Source organism: Myotis daubentonii, chromosome 1, assembly GCF_963259705.1.
Source record: "Myotis daubentonii chromosome 1, mMyoDau2.1, whole genome shotgun sequence".
In the NCBI taxonomy this organism is placed as follows: Eukaryota; Metazoa; Chordata; class Mammalia; order Chiroptera; family Vespertilionidae; genus Myotis; species Myotis daubentonii.
This window is the reverse complement of record NC_081840.1, coordinates 91942644-91964376: the sequence shown is the minus strand read 5'-3', so window position 1 is coordinate 91964376 and position 21733 is coordinate 91942644. Positions and strand designations below refer to the sequence as shown.

Below are 21733 nucleotides of genomic sequence, written 5' to 3'. Positions count from 1 at the left end.
CTCGGACTTCGAGAAGATGAGGCTGGGCTGAGGGACCGCCCCCCCCCCCCCGCAGTGCATGAATCTTATGCACCAGGCCTCTAGTTATAAGCAGGGAGGAAGTACATCTAATTTGGCTGATGAATGGGAAGTGAGGGAGGCAATATGTTATTTAGAAGAGAATAATTCCTGAAAAAAAGCATGGGACCACATAAAATAAAAGCATAATGGCAAGAAAAGAACATCATTTGGGCAACTATAAGCAGTCTGGTTTGTATGGAGCCTCAAGATACTGGCAGAAAAGGGCAAAGATGAAGCTTAAGAGGCAGTCGTGGGGTAGATCACTGATTCTTGAAAACCATGACGTTATTTTGTGGAAACGGAGGACTATTGTTAAAAGGTTTTAAAAAGGGAAATGGCAGTCAGGAGTGGGGATGGATCTGAAGAGAACAAGCTGTAGAGAAGTTATTTAGGAGGCTATTTCAGTACTTTGAGTGATATAGTATAATTAGGATCTGAATGGGGTACTGGTAGTCACCACAGCAATGAGAAGACAGATTCAAGAAATATTTAAGAAGTGAAATAGATGGAGGTCATTGACTCAGGCATTCAGAGGGATGTTTTTTAAAGGAAGTTACTGCCTTTGATTTTAGACATTCTGAGTTGGGCTGCCCATGAAATAGCATCTGGAAATGTCCAGAAGATAATTTTCATATAAAAACTGAAACTAAAGAGAAAGGTCTGGGCTGCATATCTGCATTTAGGATCCATTAGCATATCGTAAGGGTTAAAATCAGAGGGATAAATGGAGGAGATCCAGGGAAAAGACTTAAAGAAAAATTATCACAAACAATGAGAAATTGCTAAGAGATAGTTATAATAAAATCATAGTAAGATTTCGTTTTCCCTAGAAGAGATCATCTAGCTCCCATGTGCTCAGTATTGAGAGAAATGAGAGTAAGCCTTACTTCCTAGTTAACACTTTGGCAATACTGTACTTCTCACATGGATGTATATATATAGATGCCTTTTCTACATAGCTCCCACATCACAACATAGAACTTTATATTTTCATTCATTTTTTTTTTTTTTACACTTTGTTATCACTTGTCAGCACCAGGATCTTGAGCAGTGATTGAGAGGTGAAAAAAAACCATGAGGTTTGTGGTCACAGGACCTGGGCTCTTCCATTTATCTGTCTGAGTTTGGGCAAATTACTTAACTGAATTTTAGATTCCTCAATTGTAAGGCAGCTAATACTGCTTACTTCACACAGCCGTTAGAGGATCAACTTAGATTATGATTATGAAAGGACTCTGCAAAAAGTAAAGCTCTAGGTAAGCATTAGCTCACACCCTCCCTATCCCTTCTGAGGTGGACTACCAAGACAGCATGAGAAGTGAAGGTTGGAACTAGCCGCAGAGAAGGCCAAACTTAGGTAGACCCAGAAGCTTATAGTCCAGAGAAATAAGGGATCTGGCTCTATGAGCACAGTTCAGGTCAGAGAGCATGCAGAGCCATGCACAGAGCCAGTAGACAGAACACCAGGTTCTACAGATTGGCAGGTCTTTACTCTAAAGCAACTGTACAATCTAGAGTGGAAATGTCCTATGTCACTTATTCTAGGTCATAGCTAACCAGATCCACCTTGCAGATTCTGATAAATGGCTACTGGAGAACCTCTCTTGATTATAATAGTTTAATAATATCGCTTTAAAAATAACAGGATAGCCCTAACCGGTTTGGCTCAGTGGATAGAGCGTTGGCCTGTGGACTGAAAAATCCTAGGTTCGATTCCGGTCAAGTGCATGTACCTTGGTTGTGGGCACATCACCAGTAGGAGGTGTGCAAGAAGCAGCTGATCGATGTTTCTAACTCTCTATCCCTCTCCCTTCCTCTCTGTAAAAAAATCAATAAAATATATTTTTTAAAAAAGAACAGGATACTTTACACATATCATGAAAAAAAAAAAAAAGGCATTCTGGCCTAACTGACAGACATTCAAATTTTAAATTTTGGGGACAGATAAAAATAATGATGATATTATTGAGTAAAGTGAGTTTTCACCAATGAATAATTCTGACTAAATAGCCTAGAAAATCTCAATAATTATAACATTGCATATGCAAAGAACAATGAATTGGGTTAGGACACATTGGTTCTAATTCTATCCTCACCACTAATAAGGTGAAGTAACAGGATTACTTCAACTGACCCTGTTTAACTTCCAGATCTGCAAATAATTACAAAAATGATGCCTATTATTTTATTGAGTGCTTTCAATATTATGTGTGCTCATGTGGGTACTATCTATGCATTATACACATTATGTGCAATAAACCTGAAAGGTGGTTATCATTTTCATGTAAAATGAGAAAATGGAGGCTAAGGAGGCTAATTTACTCAACCAAGTAAATGGGTGAGCCAGAATTCCAATCATAATATGCCTTTTCCCAAAATTATGTCATTTTTGTTAATTAAAATAAATTTTTTTATGGACTCTCTCAGCCGTAAGATTTTATGATTCATGTTTAATTACATATAATCAGTACATGTGACAAATTTTTTTATGTAGTGTATCAACGATTAGTTGAGGAAGCCAGAGAAAACCACTAACCCTCTTCCTGTTTCACTTTTTAAACCATTTTTACAAAGATAATAATTCATCCTATTAATTATCTTACAAGAGGTGGAAAATAAAAAGTGGTATGAACTTGATATAGAAAACACAGGAATAATCCTATCTAATAAAAGAAAAACATGGTAATTAGCGTACGTCTGCTACCCTTCCCATTGGCTAATCAGGGCGATATGCAAATTAACTGCCAGCCAAGATGGCAGCCGGCAGCCAGGCAGCTTGAAGCGAACATGAGGCTTGCTTGCTTAAGTGACGGAGGACTCCAACGTTCCCCGCCTGCTGCTGCCGGCCTCTGAGCTTGCAGTTTGAAACATTGTTACAAATATAGAAGCTAAACAAAACCCCAGAAACCTACTTTCAGCCAGCCGGGATCTCAGAGCTGGAGCTGAAACAGTGTTTCGATTATAGAACCCAAACAAACCAGATACCTGCTTTCAGCAGCCGAGGCCTAAGAGCTGGAGCCAAGCCACAGAGCTAAAGCTGGCCCAGAATAAAAAAGAAAAAAAAGGAACGGTTGGGAGCTTCAGTCACCCGCCAGCCTGAAAACAGCCTTCAGCCCCTCACCCAGACTGGCCAGGCACCCCAGTGGGGACCCCCACCCTGAAGGGTGTCTGACCAGCTGCAAACAACCATCATCCCCACAACCAGGCTGGCCAGGCACCCCAGTGGGGACCCCACCCTGATCCAGGACACCCTTCAGGGCAAACCAGCCGGCCCCCACCCATGCACCAGGCCTCTATCCTATATAGTAAAAGGGTAATATGCCTCCCAGCACCGGGATCAGCGGAGCCGCGAGGCCTCCCGGCACCAGGATCAGCGTGACAGGGGGCAGCGCCCAAACCCCCTGATCGCCCTGCGTCTCTGTGTGTGACAGGGGCCGGGGCCACAACCTCCCTATCCGCCCTGCTCTGTTCATGACAGGGGAAGGCGCCCCAACCCCCTGATCAGCCCTGCTCTGTGCCTGATAGGGGGGAGCTCCCCAACCCCCTGGTCGCCCTGCGGCTCTGTGTGTGACAGGCTGCGGCGCCCCAACCCCCTGATTGGCCCTGCTCTGTGCCTGATAGGGGGCAGCGCCCAAACCCCCTGATCGCCCTGCGGCTCTGTGTGTGACAGGGTGCGGCGCCCCAACCCCCTCATCCCCCCACGGGCCTTGCTCTGTCTGTGACGGGGTAGAGCCATAACCTCCCCATTGGCCCTGCACTGAGTGTGACAATGGCGGCGCCCCAACCCCCTGATTGGCCCTGCTCTGTGTGTGACAGGGGGGCGGTGCCCCAACTCCCCTATTGGCCCTACTCTGTGAGTGAAAGGGGGGAGCTCCTCAACCCCCTGATCGGCCCTGCTCTGTGCATGACAGGGGGGAGCTCCCCAAACCCCTGATCGACCCTGCTCTGTGCGTGACAGGGTACGGAGCCCCAACCCCCCTGATGGGCCCTGCTCTGTGAGTGACAGGGTACGGAGCCCCAACCCCCCTGATGGGCCCTGCTCTGTGAGTGACAGGGGGCAGCGCTCTAACCTCTTAATTGGCCCTGCTCTGTGCATGACAGGGGGTGGCGCCGCAACCTCCCCATCGACCCTGCCTTGAGTGTGACAGGGGGCGGTACCCCAACCCCCCAATCGGCCCTACCCTGAGTGTGACTGTGGGTGGCATCTCAACCTCCCGATCCACCCTGCTCTGTGTATGACAGGGGGCGGCACCCCAACTCCCCAATCAGCTCTGGTCTGAGCCCGACCAGGGGCTGCACCTAGGCATTGGGCCTGCCCTCTGCCACCCGGGAGCAGGCCTAAGCCAGCAGGTCATTATCTCCCGAAGGGTCCCAGACTGCGAGAGGGCACAGGCCGGGCTGAGGGACCTCTCCCTCCCCCCCGAGTGCACAAATTTTTGTGCACCGGGCCTCTAGTCCTATATAATAAAAGCCTAATATGCTAAGTGTCGGTTGACTGGTTGGCCATTCAACCAATCAAATAAGCTAATGATATGCTAAGACTGCTCAACCGCTCCCTATGATGTTCACTGACCACCAGGGAACAGTTGATTGGTCTTCCAGTCGCTATGATGTGAACTGACCACCAGGGGGCAGATGACTGGTAGGTTAGCTTGCTGCTGAGGTCCAGCAGATTGGGACTGAGCGAGACGGGCCAGGCATGCCCTGGAGCACTCCCGTGGTCCCTCCCCAGCTGGCCAATGCCTGCGTCTCTCCCCGGCCCCAATCGTGTACCGGTGGGGTCCCTCGGCCTGGCCTGCACCCTCTTGGAATATGGCAGTCCTAGGGCAGTGGTCGGCAAACCGCGGCTTGTGAGCCACATGCAGCTCTTTGGCCCCTTGAGTGTGGCTCTTCCACAAAATACCAGCTCTTCCGCAAAATACCGACTTCTGTGCATGGGCCACGAAGTTTCAATTGCACTGTACGTGTGCACCCGCACGTGGTATTTTGTGGAAGAGCCACACTCAAGGGGCCAAAGAGCCGCGGTTTGCCAACCACGGCCCTACGGGCATGTTGGAAAGCCAGTTTTGGTCGAATCCCGCAGGCCAGGCTGAGGGACCCCACTGGTGCATGAATTCGTGCACTGGGCCTTTAGTAATATTATAATTGCCTATCATATGTCTAAGAAAGCTTTTGGAATTTCTTAAAATTAAAGAAAATCTTCCATACGTAAATAAAATACACATGCTAACATAATTCATTTTTCAAACTATTATTGCTGCTTCTTAATACCTCTGCCTGGTTTCTGAAAGGCAATTCCTTAAAAGGCTGTTTAACCAAGAATACCTAAGGAACAAAGCTTAAGGAAGAAAGAGTGAACATCCTGCTACTTGACATTAATCACATTAACTCAGAGTACCTAACAGACAGTTATGGCATTATTCCTAACTGGAAGACACTGAAATTAAAGCTCAGGGCTTTAAAGTTAATGGGAGTTGCACAACCAAACACCGTATGTCAACTTGATAATATGCCCCTAAGTTATTGTTCATGGATAGTGCCATTCCTCTGCTTAATCAAGAGTTAAAGCATGTGCAGTAATTCCCTATTTTTGTAATATTATTTCTGACAATAAAGATAACAACTACTAGTATGAGAACAGTTTTTAGCTGGCTAAACCTGATGTACTGGTTTTGTTAATAAAAAATTCATGACAATTAATGAAATGGATCTATTAAGACAGTCCCCCAAAGTAGTACAGCTGCCCCACCTACAAATGAACTTCTCATGACCTGTATTATCCAGAAAGAACTGTAGTGACTTGCTCTAAAAAATGTTACACACAAAAGGTTCAAACCAAATCAAAGCATTACTCAGGAGCTGGCAGAATACTTCAAGTGAGGAATGCTTGATATGGCCACTTTTAATCCATTTGCTGTTCATATTCATGAGACTATTTCTGTAATTCATGCTTTTCTACCTTATCAAATTTTAATAAATGCAAATCTACATTAAAATTATTTTAAGATATGAATAACTAACACTTGGCTGTGTTCCAGATGTCATACTTTGTTATTCCAACTGCATTGAAAAGAGAGACTGTTGAGTAGCCATATCTCTTTCTTTTCATCTCAAGCCCTTGGTGGTCAAGTGCTAGGCAAAGAGAACAGACAAAAGAACTTCAGGGTTCATAATGATTTGTTTGATATGCTTTGACAAATACTGGTACAACTAAGCAGAACATTTATTTTATATAGTTTCCCCCTTAAAAACAATCCTTTGCTTTAAGTCATGCTTTGATTTTTAAAATCAGTTGAATGTCAATTCTTTTTCTATTATATACATATACTTTTCTCTCATTAAACAATCCTATGCACAACAATGTGAGTGTACTTAATGCCACTGAACTGCACACTCATCTACTGACCCCCCCCCCAAAAAAAACCCAAACTTTAAATAAAGTTGAGGTTTCTAAAATCATTTATCAGAAAATTAAAGATTTATAAAATGTAAAGAAAAATAGGAAAGAATCAGTTCAGAATATACAACACCTGGGAATTAGGAAACCAGAAAGAGACATTAGAAAGAAAAAAGCAGAGGAGAAAACTATCAAATAATCTTAAGAAGCATTTCTCAGAGATGAAAGACAAGAATCTTCAAATTGAAAGCACCTATAAGTATAGAACACAATAAATGAAAGAAGATCCACTCTCTGACAACTCCTTATTAGATTTAAGAATGCCATGCTGGAAAAGATTTAAAATCTTTTATGAAAAGAGTCTACAAAGGAAGACCAATTTGAATCATTTTGGAATCAGTTAATGGAAGCAGAAAAAGAAGAGTAATGCCTTAAAAGTTTTGAAGAGATGAATGTTTTACATTTGAATTATATATTCAGAAAACTCTACCATCTACCCTTTTTTTGGGGGGGGGGGTAGTGGGGGTAGTTACTTGAACAGGGAATAAAGACGAAACAATCCGAGAAACAGTAAAACCAACCCAGGAGAGTGGTAGAGAGAAATCCTGGATGACAGCTCTGCAGCAGCCTAGAGAGCAGCAATAGGTCCAGCTTATGCAGGAGTATAGAGGGCTTGCCGCAAAAGGGAACGACATAAAACAGAAAATAAGAGTGACAAGATGGGAAAAGCTGAAATAATAAAGCACACGATCCAAGAAAAAGAAAGGTAATTAGAAATTTCAGACAGGATGAAACAACTGTACAAGAAAGTCATGGCTCAAATTAGAAAGACAAAATATGGTATGACTGCAAGTATTTGATGGAGAAGAAAAAATCCTTTTGTCTCAATCCAAAAAACATTCTCTTTTGGCACAGGGACTGACAAACTCAATCCGAAAAAAAGAACTATAAATCTTGAATACCATATGGCCAGCATGGTCAATAATGTTCCTTCCTATTTTTTCACAGAGAAAATTTTTAATTCTTAACATCAACATGTATATAAAGCAGAAAAATTTCATTAGTAATTCCACTGAAGGACAGGTAGAGAAAAGAGAAAATAAAATTCAAATTCTCTACCTTCATTCAACTTGTTGAACACTTCTTACAACAATAAGAGTTCTTTAAATAATCTGTGTTTGCTATTTCAGTGTTTTCCAGAAGTCTGCATTTTGTCAGAGCTTATACGACACACATAATTACTTAAAATATAACCTAAGTGTATGTAATCTTATTTGAGTATTTTGACACGTATTGGTGGATTATCTTTGTCAAAGATTTTTTTCCATTTTTAAAATTGATATATCAATTGAGTTGAAAAGAAAATGGAATAGAGCTATTAATTCTTAGAAATGACTTTGACATGGCGAAAATTTCAGCAACTTGTCTGATCAAGTACTAATGTATGGAATGTAAAAAATACTCCTCAGGTGACAGAAGAAAGAATGTGATCTCGCTGCTATTCCTTTTTTTGTTGGCATAAACCAACAGAAATTATTTTACAGTGATCTTTGAGAATGTCATATATGAGATAAAAAATGTTAAAGTTAGGTAAATATAAATACCTAAAGAACTTAAACTTGAAGATATAAAGGACCATGTCTGCCATGGAATTTGAACACAGTATATATATTTATTAACAAGTATTAAAGCAAAAACTATGAGTGATGTTCTTACATGTGAAAGAATACTGATTTTGAAATTTGAGGTCCTGTTATTCTTTTAGTATAATTAATAGTGCAAAGGAAGACTTTCAGTTCTCTAAGATCCTTTTAGGAAGTTTTATACCCTTGATTAACCATACGCTACTGATTTTAAAAGGCAACAGCACAATAAACAATATTAACTTCCTTGTAAAGATTTTAAGTCTATTTAATCTGTAAGAAACAAAGTGAACTATTGAGACTGAAAGCTGCTAATGATTTTGCTAGTTGTTATTAACATGTATTTATTGGTAAATCAATCATTTAAGAAAAAAGTCAATAGTTTAGTCAAATTAAAAGAATTTTCCTGAGAGAGAAGGAAGATGGCTGCCGACGGGAAGGCAGACAGCAAGATAGTGCCGTGAGTGAGAGAATGAAGGGAGAGTGTGTGGTCGCACGGGGAGTGTTTGTGAGTTGAGGGACAGCTATACTCCGGGGGGCTGTGGGGAGTTGCCGGACGGGGTTCCCCTGACCGGGTAGCCTCCACTGCTGCTGGGATCCCTCCCGGAGCGACCCGCTCTGAGACCACACCATCTTGAAGGGGAGAGTGGATGTTGTCCGAGCCTGAAAATCCCGGGAATCTACAACAATGGCACCCAGCGTACAGCTGCGAACCCGGGAACACTGGGTCCCAAGCGGCGCGAGCACGCAGATTCAGAGGAGCTCTGCACCCCTGTACTGAAAGGTCAGATTTCACCTGGGATGAGGTGAGGTCTGTGGTCTGGGCAGGAGAGAGAAACACACATGGCCGGAGCTGGAGGATCCAAGGAAGTCTGTGCCCAGAAAACTCCACGGCCATTGGGGCTGGCGTGATCCAGGAATGTGGAAGGGGAGCCACAGGGCTGCTAACAGAAGGGAACTCTAAAAAGCAACCCATAGCTGAACTGGGCGCAAAAGGGCGGCCTAAAAATGTTAACAGTGTGCCGCTGCTTAGACCCAAGGGGAAAAGAGTATGCACAGACTTGCTCCGCAGCGCCAGAGTTCACGCACTTACTCTGGCTCTTTTCTCTCTCTCTCTTTTTCCCCCCTCTTTAAATCCTTGCTTTTGATTACTAAGCCCAATACATAGGATCAGCCAATTGGGGATACTCTAGGAAACTGCAGGGGAAAGTTGTTTTTGTGGAACCTGGGGATCAGAGCGGGGGAATAACTATCAGAGAACCAGCTCTGGGGTAACCCATTCCCCCAAACCACTATTAAGTGCCACAGGGAAAACAAAATCTAAACATTAGCTAGAGAGGACCTAAAGACCCGGAGGTCAATCCGGAAACACTGCCACCCAGAGGTTGAATCACAAATTGACTCCTGTGTAAACACAAATAAAGGAGCATAAGAAACAAAGAAGTACTGCCTGCTTGAAAATCAGGACTGTGGCCTACAACACTGAGGAGCAGCGGAACACAGGGAACTTCAATACTGTCCTGACTAGGAAACAGGTATGCCAAACAGAAGAGTAGAGGAAGTGAATGACCTTCACTGCTGCACATTTTTATTTTTATTTCATCTTTTACTTAAGAAACTAATTTTTTTTCCTCAGTTGATTTTACCTTTTTAATTATTACATTTTTATTTTTAATCAGTATTATTACTACTACTATTTTACCTTTTCTTTAAAAAAGTGTCATTTTATTGTCTATTTTATTTTGGGATTAGTGTTCTACATTCTATTTTCATCTTTCCTCTAGCATCATTTTACTCTATCTCAACTTTACCTTTATGCCAACACTCTCTTCCTCACTTTTCCCCTTTTGTTGTCCTGTTTCTTTTACCTTATTCCTGCTTTAGATTTTCCCTATTCCTTCTTTTTACCCCCTGTTAAAATTTCACCCTACTTATATATCTAATTTCCAATCCCCTGATCTAAGTCCATACACACCTCACTCTTCTCTTTCTTCACCATCCAATTTTTTTTCTCTCTGTCCTTTTGTTGTTGTTTGCTTGACTGTTGATTATATCATTTTTTATGCTTGTTTGAGAGATTGTTTCACTTTTTCTTTTTGTTTTGTATTTTGCTTCTGTTTTCCCCTGCCTTGCTTGATATTAGTTGTTGTTTGTAGTTTGCATTCATCTCTAGGTATTTGTAGCTGGCATTTGTTGGGATTAGTGGCTGTTCTATTGGAGTTTTCTCCCCATATAAATAGTTTTTCCCCTCTTCTTGGAGTGATCTACTTGCTGGTCTTGCCATTCCTAGACACAAGCGCTCCATGGCTGTAACAATATCCATGCCTTCCTTCACCTGGTCGAAGACCAAATGCTTGCCATCCAACCACTCAGTATTGGCAGTGCAGATGAGAAACTGGGAGCCGTTTGTGTTCGGTCCAGCATTTGCCATGGACAAGATGCCAGGACCTGTATGTTTCAGGACAAAGTTCTCATCCTCAAATTTCTCCCCATAGATGGACTTGCTGCCTGTGCCACTGTGGCTTGTGAAGTCACCACCCTGGCACATAAATCCCGGAATAATTCTGTGAAAGCAGGAACCTTTATAACCAATTCCCTTCTCCCCAGTGGTCAGAGCACAGAGTTTTCTGCCGTCTTTGGAACTTTGTCTGCAAACAGCTCGAAGGAGACGCGGCCAAGGGGTTTGCCATCAGCGGCAATGTCGAAGTACACGGTGGGGTTCACCATGGCTGGTCATGGGCGGCTTTGGGGTGGCAGCGTCTGCAAAGCTATATTTTGTGCCTTTAAATCAATGCAGGAGAGAGAGAACTACATAACCAGACACCCGGAGAAGAGAGTTTATGGGGAGACAAAGAAACAGCCCTCATATGAAAGAAAAGGAGGCATCACCAGAAAAGGAAATAAACGAAATGGAGGCTAGCAACCTGTCATAGAAAGAATTCATAGAAAAGGTCATAAGGTGGATAAAAGAATGGAAGAAAAATTCAAAAATATGTGTAAGAACCAAGAGGAAATGAAAAATGACATTGCTGCTATAAAGAACTCAATAGAAAGCATCAACAGTAGACTAGAAGAAGCAGAGGACTGCACTAGTGAGCTAGAAGACAAGGCAGGAAAAAATACCAAAACAGAGCAACATCTAGAAAAAAAAATTAAAAAGCAGGAGGAGAGCCTAAGAGAACTTTGGGACAACACGAAACAAACAAACATCTGCATAATAGGGGTACCAGAAGGAGAGGAAACTGAGCAAGGAATAGAAAACAAGTTTGAAGAAATAATGATAGAAAACTTCCCTGATATAGGGAAGAAAAAACTCACACAAATCCAAGAAGCTCACAGAGTCCCAAACAAAATGAACCTGAAAAGACCAATGCCAAGGCACATAATAATTAAATTGGCAAACACCTACGACAAAGTAAGAATCTTAAAAGCGGCCAGAGAGAGACAGAAAGCTACCTACAAAGGATCCTCCATCAGACTAGCGACTGATTTCTCAACAGAAATACATCAGGCAAGAAGGGAATGGAGTGAAAAATACAAAGTCATGCAAAGGAAGGGTCTGAATCCAAGAATACTGAACCCAGCAAAGCTGTCAATCAAAATTGAGGGTGAAATCAGAAGCTTCACAGATAAAAAAGGACTAAGGGAGTTTATTACCACCAAACCAGCAATGCAGAAAATGCTAAAGGGTCTGCTATAAAAAGAAGAAATAGGAAACGAAGAAGGAACACAGGGGTAAAGAATAAAAATGGCGAGAAACAAGTATCTATGAATAATAACTTTAAATGTTAATGGATTAAATGCCACATCAAAAGACATAGGGTAACTGAGTGGATAAGAAAACATGACCCATATATCTTCTGTCTACAGGAAATCCACCTCAGAAAAAAAGATGCACACAGACTGCTGGTGAAGGGATGGAAAAAGGTTTTTCAGGCGAATGGAAATGAATAAAAAGCTGGGGTAGCAATACTTATATCTGACAAATTTGATCTCAAAGTGAAGGCCATAACAAGAGATAAGGAAGAACACTTCACAATACTAAAGGGAGCAATCCAACAAGAAAATATAGCTCTGGTGAACATATACGCACCCAACACAGGAGCACCCAAATACATAAAAAAAATTCTGGAGGATATCAAGGGAGAGATTGACAGCAACACAGTCAATCTGTAAAGAGGACTTTAACACCCCACTATCACCATTGGACAAATCCTCTAAACAAAAAATCAGCTAAGAAACATCAATCCTAAATAACTCACTAGATCAAATGCAATTAATTGACATCTTCAGAACACTTCACCCCAAAACCACATAATATACATTCTTCTCAAGAGCACATGGGTCATTTTCAAAGTTAGACCATATATTGGGTCACAGGCAAAGTCTCTTCAAATTCATGAAGATAGAAATCGTATCAAACATCTTCTCAGATCACAATGGCATAAAACTAGAAATCAACAACAAGAAAAACAATCCAAAAAAAAAATCAAACACATGGAGACTAAATTGCATGCTATTACACAATCACTGGGTAACCAGAGAGATCAAAGAAGAAATAAAAACCATTGTGGCAACAAATGACAATGAAAACGCAACAATCCAAAATCTATGGGACACAATGAAAGCAGTCTTGAGAGGGAAGTTCATAGCTCTACAAGCCTACTGCAAAAAAACAAGAAACAATGGCAATAAATTACCTAACCCTACAACTCAAAGAGTTAGAAAGAGAGCAACAAGAATAGCCCAGTGTAAGCAGAAGGAAGGAAATAAAAATCAGAGTGGAGATAAATGACTTAGAGACCAAAAAAAAAAAAAACAATACAAAAGATCAACAAAACCAAGAGCTGGTTCTTTGAAAGCATAAACAAGATTGATGAACCTCTAGCCAGGCTCACCAAGAAGCAAAAAGAGAGGACCCAAATAAACAAAATGAGAAATGAAAGAGGAGAAATAACAACAGACCCCACAGAAATACAAATGATTGTTAAAATATACTATGAACAACTCTATTCCAACAAACTGGACAACCTGGAGGAAATGAACATATTCCTAGAAAAATACAACCTTCCAAAACTCAATCAGGAAGAATCTAAAAATCTCAATAGGCCAATAGCTACAGAAGAAATTGAAATAGTAATCAAAATGCTTCCAGCAAACAGGGAGAAACCAAGATGGCGGCATAGGTAAACACCGGAGATTGCTGCCTCACACAACCACTTCAAAAATACGACTAAAAGACATAACAGACATCATCCAGAACCACAGGAAGGTTGGCTGATTGGAAATTCTACAACTAGAAGGAAAGAGAAAAGCATAATGACACTCAGAGGAGGTGCGGAAGTAAAATACAAAGGTGCGGAGGTGCATGCGGAGAGGGCTGGCAGCTGAGGACATGATTGACTTTTTCAAGCGGGAGGGAGTCTCAGGCTCTGAGCTCCAGTTCCGGGCGAGTCTCTGGGGACCCAGATTCATATGGGAGAAACGGGACTGTCTGGCATCGGTTGGAACTCAAGGGCAGCTTTCTCTCGGAGGCACTCGCAGCGATTGCCGGGGCCTCTGAGGACAGGACTGAGAGCAGCCATATTGCTCACCCAGCCCGCCCTGTTGATCCCCTGGGACTCCACCCCGCCCAAGCCCTGCACGGAGGCTTTTGCATATGAAAGGCCAGACCCTTTGTAATCTGAAAATTACTTAACAAACTGCAGCTGCCCCAAGGCCCCAGGGCAACTTGCATTGCTTTACAGCTGGCTTCTGCTGGGTAGCCTCAGGCAGAGGCTAGATTAGCACTTCCTTAGAGATCCAAGAGCCAGTGTACCCAGTAGTCAGAGTGGGACCATCTAATTACAACTCCTCAGATCTATAAGGGACACACTCAGGGGGCAGACTCAGTGAGCACCAAAGCCCCACTGAAGCAAGTCTTGCCCCATAAGGGTGTCTTCAGCACAGAAGTTCTCCCACCATAGACACAGCTGATTCTCACAGCCAATTGGCCTGGAGGTCAAATCCTCCCACTGTTACCTACAACAATCAAGGCTTAACTACAACAAGACTGTGCACAAAGCGCACAGGGGGTGCACCAAGAGTGTCTACCACAGGTAATTGGGGAGGCTGAGGCACTGGGCCCTATAGGACACTTAGCACAGAAAGCCACTCTATTGACACAGTGAAGCATAAAAAAATGCTGAGACAAAGAAACAGGACACAAATGACAGAAATGGAGGAAAGCAAACTGCTGGATATAGAGTTCAAAACCACACTTTTAAGGTTTTTCAAGAATTTTCTAGAAACCGCCGATAAACTTAATGAGACCCTCAAGATATCTAGTGAGACCCTTGATATTGTGATAAAGAACCAACTAGAAATTAAGCATATACTGGCTGAAATAAAGAATATTATACAGACTCCCAACAGCAGACCAGAGGATCGCAAGAATCAAGTCAAAGATTTGAAATACGAAGAAGCAAAAAACACCCAACTGGAAAAGCAAAATGAAAAAAGAATCCAAAAATACGAAGATAGGGTAAGGAGCCTCTGGGACAGCTTCAAGTGGACCAACATCCGAATTACAGGGGTGCCAGAAGAAGAGAGAGAGCAAGATATTGAAAACCTATTTGAAGAAATAATGACAGAAAACTTCCCCTACCTGGTGAAAGAAATAGACTTACAAGTCCAGGAAGTGGAGAGAACCCCAAACAAAAGGAAGCCAAAGAAGACCACACCAAGACACATCATAATTAAAATGCTGAGAGCAAAAGACAAAGAGAGAATCCTGAAAGCAGCAAGAGAAAGTCAGTTACCTACAAGGGAGTACCCATACAACTGTCAGCTGATTTCTCAACAGAAAACTATACAGGCCAGAAAGGAGTGGCAAGAAATATTCAAAGTGATGAATACCAAGAACCTACAACCAAGATTACTTTATCCAGCAAAACTATCATTCAGAATTGAAGGTCAGATAAAGAGCTTCACAGATAAGGAAAAGCTAAAGGAGTTCATCACCACCAAACCAGGATTATATGAAATGCTGAAAGGTATCCTTTAAGAAGAGGAAGAAGAAGAAAAAGGTAAAGATACAAATTATGAACAACAAATACACATCTATCAACAAGTGAATCTAAAAATCAAGTGAATAAATAATCTGATGAACAGAATGAACTGGTGATTATAATAGAATCAGGGACATAGAAAGGGAATGGACTGACTATTCTTGGGGAGGAAAGAGGTGTGGGGGGTGAGGGAAGAGATTGGACAATAATCGTGCACCTATGGATGAGGACAGTGGGTGGGGAATGAGGGCGGAGGGTGCGGTGGGAACTGGGTGGAGGGGAGTTATGGGGGGAAAAAAGAAGAACCAATGTAATAATGTGAACAATAAAGATTTAATTAAAAAAAAATAGAACAGGGTCTGGCCTATAGAGGGATTTTCAATCCCAGCAACAACATAGTGCCTGTAACTAACTATTAGGCAGTCAGCTCTGGGCAGTGAACTTCCACTGGACAGAGGCCCTATAGCCTCAGAGGCCAACCCCAGAACACTGCCACCCAGAGGCTGACCCACAAACTGACTCTTTGCTAAACACAAAACAAGGCAGTCTGGGAAATAAATGCGGCCTGCTTTAAAATAAGGACTGTGGTTTACAACACAGAGGAACAGTATATCGCAGGGAAACTCAACACTCTCCTGAATACCTGGCAGGACTAAAGGCGAGCCAGACTGAAGAAGAGAAGAACCGAAGGACCTTCACTACTGCAATTTTTTTTTTCTTTTTTCACTTTTTAACTAAGAAACCAATTTTTTTCCTTTTTTTTTCTTCTTTTTCCATCACCTGATTTTATCCTTTTAATTACTACCTTCTTATTCTTAACCAGTATTATTACTCCTACCATTTTACCATTTTTTAAAGTGCCATTTTATTTTCTCTTTATTTTATTTTGGGATTAGTGTTCTCCATTCTATTTTCATCGTTATATTATTAGTTGTTTCTAGTTTGCATTCATATCCAGGGAGCTGTTGCTGGAATTTGTTGGGATTAATGGCTGTTCTATAGGAGTATTCTCCTCATATAAAAAGTCTCTTCTCGTCTTCCACTTCATTCTCTCTTTTCGCTCTTTTTTTTTTTTTCTTTTCTCGCTTTTATTTTCCCCCCTCCTTTTTCCCAATTTCATTTTTGCACTCCTTTTTTTGGTCCCTACTTTTCTTTTCTTTTTTCTCTTTTATATTTTTCTCTTCCTTCTTCCTTATCCCCTAATTCTCTTAATTCAGGTGGTCACCTTTACGTGGGGTTATTAATATCGTGAATATATTTGTGTATAGTGCCTGGTACATGGTGCCTTGTTGTGTTGTATTTTGTGCCTTTAAATCAACACAGCAGATCCAAGCAACAGCAACCTCCTGAGCACCACATCCTCTGCTGAGGAACAGCAGCTGTACGTGAAACCTCGCCCCACCAGCCAGAAGAGCCACCACAGCTGTGAACAGCACCCACCAGAGGAGCTGCTGCCAACTGAAGAGCAGCTGCTAACGCAACCGCCCAAAGAGCAACCACAGACCAAGGAGTCACTGCCACCAAGGGAGCAACCACTAAACGACTCAACGTCTAGATATGTCAGTGAGATCAAACATGGGTAGACAAAGAAGCCCCCAAAGGAAAGAGAAGGAGGACTCTCCAGAAAAGAAGCTAAGTAATACAGAGGCATGCAACATGACAGATAAAGAATTCAGAATAAGGGTCCTAGAGTGCATAAACCGGATGGAGGAAAAAATCGACAACCTCTGCAAGAAGCAAGAAGAAACAGATTAAAAAATCGATAACATATGGAAGAAGCTAGAAGAAACGGATGAAAAAATCAACGACTTAAGTAAGACCCAAGAAGAAATGAAGAGTGATATAGCTGCAATGAAAAACTCCATTGAAAGTATCAACAGTAGACTAGGAGAAGCGGAGGACCGAATTAGTGAATTAGAAGACAAGGAAGCAAAACACACCCAAAATGTACTGCAATTGGAGAAAAAAATTAAAAGACAGGAGGAGAGCCTAAGGGAGCTTTGGGACAACATGAAACGAAACAACATACGAATAATAGGAGTACCAGAACAACAGAAGGATGAACAAGGATTAGAAAACCTACTTGAAGAAATAATATCAGAAAACTTTCCTGAGGTGGGGAAGAAAAAAGTCACACAAGCCCAGAGAGTCCCAAACAAGGTGAACCCGAAAAGACCCACACCATAATGATAATCACCATGGCAAATGTTCAGGACAAAGAGAGAATCTTCCAGGCTGCAAGAGAGAGACGGAAAGTTACATACAAGGGATCTCCCATTAGACTGTCAAATGATTTCTCAACAGAAACACATCAGGCCAGAAAAGAATGGACTGAAATTTACAAAGTGATGCAAAGCAAAGGACTGAATCCAAGAATACTCTATCCAGCAAGGCTATCATTCAAACTTGAAGGGGAAATAAGAAGCTTCACAGACAAAAAAAGGCTAAGGGAGTTTGTCACCACCAAGCCAGCAATGCAAGGAATGCTAAAGGGACTGGTATAAAAATAAGAAATAAAAAGCTCAGAAAGAAAACAGCCACATAAAAAAAGAAATGGCTACAAACAAGTACCTTTCAATAATAACTTTAAACGTAAACGGACTAAATGCTGCAAACAAAAGACATCGAGTGGCTGAATGGATAAAAAAACATGACCCATACATCTGCTGTCTACAAGAAACCCACCTCATTAGAAGGGACTCACACAGACTGAAAGTGAAAGGATGGAAAAATATCTTTCAGGCAAATGGAAAGGAAAAGAAAGCTGGGGTAGCAATACTTATATCGAACAAAATAGACCTCAAAGTGAAGGCCATAACAAGAGATAAGGAAGGCCACTTCATAATACTAAAGGGATCAATACAACAAGAAGATATAACCCTGGTAAACATATATGCACCCAATGCAGGAGCACCCAAATTCATAAATAAACTCCTGGAAGATATCAAAGGAGAGATCGACAACAATACAATCATAGTAGGAGACTTTAATACACCACTGACAGCACTGGATAAGCCCTCTAAACAAACAATCAGCAAAGATACAGCAATCCTAAATGACTCACTGGATCAGATGGACGTAATAGACATCTTCAGAACACTTCACCCCAAAGCCACGGAATATACATTCTACTCAAATGCTCATAAGACATATTCAAAAATAGACCATATGTTGGGTCACAAGCAAAGTATCCCCAAATTCAAGAAGATTGAAATCATAAAAAGCGTCTTCGCAGACCACGATGGCATAATATTAGAAATAAACTACAATAAAAACAACCCAAAATACTCAAACACCTGGAAGCTGAATAGCATGCTATTAAATATTGATTGGGTTACCAATGAGATCAAAGAAGAAATTAAAAACATCCTGGAAACTAATGACAATGAAAACACAACAATCCAAAACCTATGGGACACAATGAAAGCAGTCCTGAGAGGGAAGTTTATAGCTCTACAGGCCTATCTCAAAAAACAAGAAAAAATGGTAGTAAATCATCTAACTCTACAACTCAAAGAATTAGGAAGAGAGCAACAAGAAAACCCCAGAGTGAGCAGAAGGAAGGAGATAATAAAGATTAGAGCAGAAATAAATGACATAGAGACCAAAAAAACAATACAGAAAATCAACGAAACCAAGAGCTGGTTCTTTGAAAGGATAAACAAGATTGACAAACCTCTAGCCAGACTCACCAAGAAGCAGAGAGAGAGGACCCAAATAAACAAAATCAGAAACGATAGAGGCGAAATAACAACAGACCCCACAGAAATACAAATGATTGTTAAAAAATACTATGGACAGCTTTACTCCAACAAACTAGACAACCTGGAGGAAATGGACAAATTCCTAGAAAAATACAACATTCCAAAACTCAATCAGGAAGAATCTAAAAATCTCAACAGGCCAATAACTATGGAAGAAATTGAAGCAGTCATCAAAAAGCTTCCAGCAAACAAAAGCCCAGGACCAGACGGCTTAACAGGGGAGTTTTACCAAACATTCAAGGAAGAACTAAAACCTATCCTCCTCAGACTACTACAAAAAATTCAAGAGGAAGGAACACTTCCAAGCTCATTCTATGAAGCCAGCATCACCCTAATACCAAAACCAGGTAAAGACAACATAATGAAAGAGAATTACAGGCCAATATCCCTCATGAACATAGATGCCAAAATCCTCAACAAAATCTTAGCAAATCAGATCCAGCAGTACATCAGAAAGATCATACACCATGACCAAGTAGGATTTATCCCAGGGATGCAAGGATGGTACAATATCCGCAAATCAATAAACGTGATACATCACATAAACAAATTGAAATAAAAAAACCACATGGTCATATCAATTGATGCAGAAAAAGCATTTGACAAAATTCAACACCCATTTTTGATAAAAACTCTCAGCAAGGTGGGAGTAGAAGGATCATACCTCAACATAATAAAAGCCATATATGACAGGCCCACAGCCAACATCATACTCAATGGACAAAAACTAACACCATTTCCCCTAAAAACAGGAACAAGAGAGGGATGCCCCCTCTCACCACTCCTGTTCAACATAGTACTGGAAGTGTTAGCCATTGCAATTCGGCAAGAAGAAGAAATAAAAGGCATCCAAATTGGAAAAGAGGAAGTAAAACTGTCCTTATTTGCAGACGACATGATATTATACATACAAAACCCTAGAGATTCCATCAAAAAGCTACTAGACTTAATACATGAATTTGGCAATGTAGCAGGATACAAAATTAACCCCAAGAAATCTGAGGTATTTCTATACACCAATAGTGAACTTTCAGAAAGAGAGATTATAAAAACAATCCCGTTTACCATCGCACCAAAAAAAATTAAGCTACCTAGGAATAAACTTTTTTTTTTTTAATTAAATCTTTATTGTTCAGATTATTACATTTGTTCCTCTTTTTTCCCCCCATAACTCCCCTCCTCCCAGTTCCCGCCCCACCCTCCGCCCTCACTCCCCACCCACTGTCCTCATCCATAGGTGCACGATTTTTGTCCAGTCTCTTCCCACATCTCCCACACCCCTTTCCCCCCCAAGAATAGTCAGTCCATTCCCTTTCTATGTCCCTGATTCTATTATAATCACCAGTTCATTCTGTTCATCAGATTATTTATTCACTTGATTCTTAGATTCACTTGTTGATAGATGCATATTTGTTGTTCATAATTTGTATCTTTACCTTTTTCTTCCTCTTCCTCTTCTTAAAGGATACCTTTCAGCATTTCATATAATCCTGGTTTGGTGGTGATGAACTCCTTTAGCTTTTCCTTATCTGTGAAGCTCTTTATCTGACCTTCAATTCTGAATGATAGCTTTGCTGGATAAAGTAATCTTGGTTGTAGGTTCTTGGTATTCATCACTTTGAATATTTCTTGCCACTCCCTTCTGGCCTGCAAAGTTTCTGTTGAGAAATCAGCTGACAGTCGTATGGGTATTCCCGTGTAGGTAACTGAGTTTCTTTCTCTTGCTGTTTTTAAGATTCTCTCTTTATCTTTTGCTCTTGGCATTTTAATTATGATGTGTCTTGGTGTGGTCCTCTTTGGATTCCTTTTGTTTGGGGTTCTCCGCGCTTCTTGGACCTGTAAGTCCATTTCTTTCACCAGGTGGGGGAAGTTTTCTGTCATTATTTCTTCAAATAGGTTTTCAATATCTTGCTCTCTCTCATCTTCTGGCACCCCTATAATTCTGATGTTGGTATGCTTGAAGCTGTCCCAGAGGCTCCTTACACTATCCTCGCATTTTTGGATTCTTTTTTCATTTTGCTTTTCCGGTTGGATGTTTTTTGCTTCCTCGCATTTCAAATCATTGACTTGATTCTTGCGCTCCTCTGGTCTGCTGTCGGGCATCTGTATAATATTCGTTATTTCAGTCCGTGTGTGCTTAATTTCTAGTTGGTTCCCCAATATAAGATCGAGGGTCTTATTAGTTTTCGTGTAGATCTCATTAAGTTTATCGGCAGCTTCTAAACAGTTCTTGAGAGACCTTAAAAGTGTGGTTCTGAACTCTATTTCTTCCATTGACAATTTTGTCCTGTTTCTTTGTCTCCGCATTTTGTTATGCTTCCTTGGTGCACCCCCTAGTGGTCTTTGTTCGCAGTCTTATAGATAAATCTTGATTGTTGTAGCTAATTCCAGGGAGGGTTTGACCTCCAGGCCAAGTGGCTATGAGAATCGGCTGTGTCAGCAGTGAGAGAACTTCTGTCCTCTAGGGAGGTGCTAATCTAGCCTTTGCCTGAGGCTATCCGGCAAATGCCTCTGTGCAGGGCTTGGGCGGGGCGGGTCGCACAGGATCAACAGGGTGGGCCGGAGAGAGCAGTTATGGCGGCTCTCAGTCCTGTCCCCAGGGGCTCTGCCTCTCTGAGTCCCAGCACCCGCTGCAAAGCTGGGAGAGAAAGCTGCACTCGCTCTGACCGAGGCCAGACAGTCCCGATTCTCCCGTTTGAGTCTGGGTCCCTAAAGACTCGCCCGGATCTGGTGCTCAGAGTCTGCGACTCCCTCCCGATTGAAAACAACAACCATGCCCTCCGCCGCCAGCCCGCTCCGCGAACTCCGCACCTCAGAATT

The 21733-nt window shown here is 41.6% G+C and overlaps 1 protein-coding gene and 1 pseudogene across 8 annotated transcripts in view; both read right to left on the bottom strand.

Annotated features, from left to right (window-relative positions):
• MIPOL1 (mirror-image polydactyly 1) overlaps window positions 1–21733 on the bottom strand; it is a 342087-nt gene that overhangs the window by 74706 nt on the left and 245648 nt on the right. The gene's annotated exons all lie outside the window — the stretch shown is intronic.
• Window positions 10179–10862, bottom strand: LOC132225943 (peptidyl-prolyl cis-trans isomerase A-like; annotated as a pseudogene).